Raw genomic sequence first — 1,986 nt, forward strand, 5'->3', positions numbered from 1 at the left:
GGGGAGGGGGGTGTGCTCTGCCATGAGGAAGTTCGGTTTAAAGACACATCCCGGGGGCGTTTCTGGTCCCAAAATGTGTTTCTGGTCCCCACCTGTCGTTTTGCTCCGTTTTGATTTCTCAAACATGCATGAATGAGTCAGAGCAAGGCTTTGGGCATGTTTTTTTTATGAGAGTAGAACATTATATAAAACACAAAAAAGTTGATTTTACAATATATTGCCCCATTTGGTTAATCCAAACGAACCATTAAATGGTTTGATAAGAAATTTGTGGTAGCTTTCAGACTTAAATATGGTCACCCACCACACTAAGAATAGGCTATAACTTGTGCTAAAGTTCAGTAAACAGATGAAATGAAGCTACAATCTGTGTTGCTGTCATGGGGCACCTTAAGGGGGGTAACGTCATTCATTTCAAAGCCCTCAGTGGCTGTGTTCACACTGCAGGTCTTAATGCTCAATTCTGATTKAAAAAAATCTGATTATTGGCATGAATGTCCACATACTTTAAATGTAAATTCCACCTGACAGCAGAACTCATCACAGTACTGATGCAACCCATGCACAGAAGACGTGACGTCACATTCAGCTCAGTGTTTATGGAATTAACTAAACATGGATGYTTCTTCTGAAGACATTGTGAGCTGAATAAATAATTCTTTGACAAGTTTGTTTAGTTCAGTGTTTACCTTGTAATCTCCCTCTGACCTGATGCTCTGGTAAAGCCTTTTATTTTTAAAATGAAGCAACGTGCTGAAAATAAAGTATCAATCAACTTTTGTATTGATACGATCCGCAGCTGACGTTGGATGTTACTATTATATATTTCTGCACATTCTCTGTCATCCAGGACATGGAAAACAAAAAGAACAAAAACAAAGCAACTGTTCTGTTCTGTAGCTGAAGATATGTGGAGGTACAAGATTTAAACAGCACGACTCGAGGTTACTGTCATTGTTTTATGGATCGATCTGCTCACCTCATCTCACAATGTGAAAGTCAGATGAAAGAACACGAGTGTTCAGACTGCAGTTGCTTTGAAAAGCATCGGATRTGTACATCTGATTCAGTGTGTACTGAAAAGGCCTGAGTTGGATTTGAAAAAAAAAAAGAAACCAACAGAAAAACAAAAACGAAACAGATTTATCATGTTCCGACTGTCGTGAAAAAAAAACCCGACATGAGTCACATGGGGCAAAAAATAATATTTAGTTTGCTTTTGTCTGCAGTGTGAATGTAGACTTTTATGGTAGTTGCATTTTGCCATTTCAGTACAGTCCCTCTGGGACCCCCTTTAGCTTGGGATACTAGACAAATGCCTACCTGCCTTCTGTAACTTCAGAGATCTGATTGCAGGTTGCRGTCAGGAGAAAGAGCGTCCCGTTCAGGACACTTCCATTTACGGGTCATCCTGGTTAATACAGGACAGTTGACAACTTTACCTCAGCCTCGAAGGCAGCGGGTGCTGTTCTGATCCACACATTAGTGCTAATGTTTACTCACAATGCCAACATTTGAGCTAGTATTATGCTCTCTGGCTCTTCAGGACTGGAGGAGCCAAATGACTGCCTGACTGCTGCCAACTAGCTGTCAGAGATTAAATTACAACTCGAAAATGAACCGCTGGCATGAAAGTTTACATTTTAAGCCCCRATAACAAATTGACACGTGCTTTAGAGAATTGACAGTATCAAAAAGTGAAATATTACAATATGTGACCCATCACATCGAAACGAGGTATAAGTGGTGTWTGGAGAAAAAGGCAAATATGGTGTTTTGACTAAAATGTTAACAAAAATTGCATTTTGTTAAAATATAATGAATTAATGTCTTATCAATGTATCATTTGAATAACTGTCTGAAATATAATCATGAAACAAAATTTTGAAGCACTTTTATGAGCAGTAGCAACAAAAAAAAACTGATTTTGTGGAAAAACACCTTAAATTTTTAAGATTTTCCCTGTGAGCTAGCAAAGTGTTGTTT

Source organism: Austrofundulus limnaeus, unplaced genomic scaffold (assembly GCF_001266775.1).
Source record: "Austrofundulus limnaeus strain Quisiro unplaced genomic scaffold, Austrofundulus_limnaeus-1.0 Scaffold58, whole genome shotgun sequence".
Lineage (NCBI taxonomy): Eukaryota > Metazoa > Chordata > Actinopteri > Cyprinodontiformes > Rivulidae > Austrofundulus > Austrofundulus limnaeus.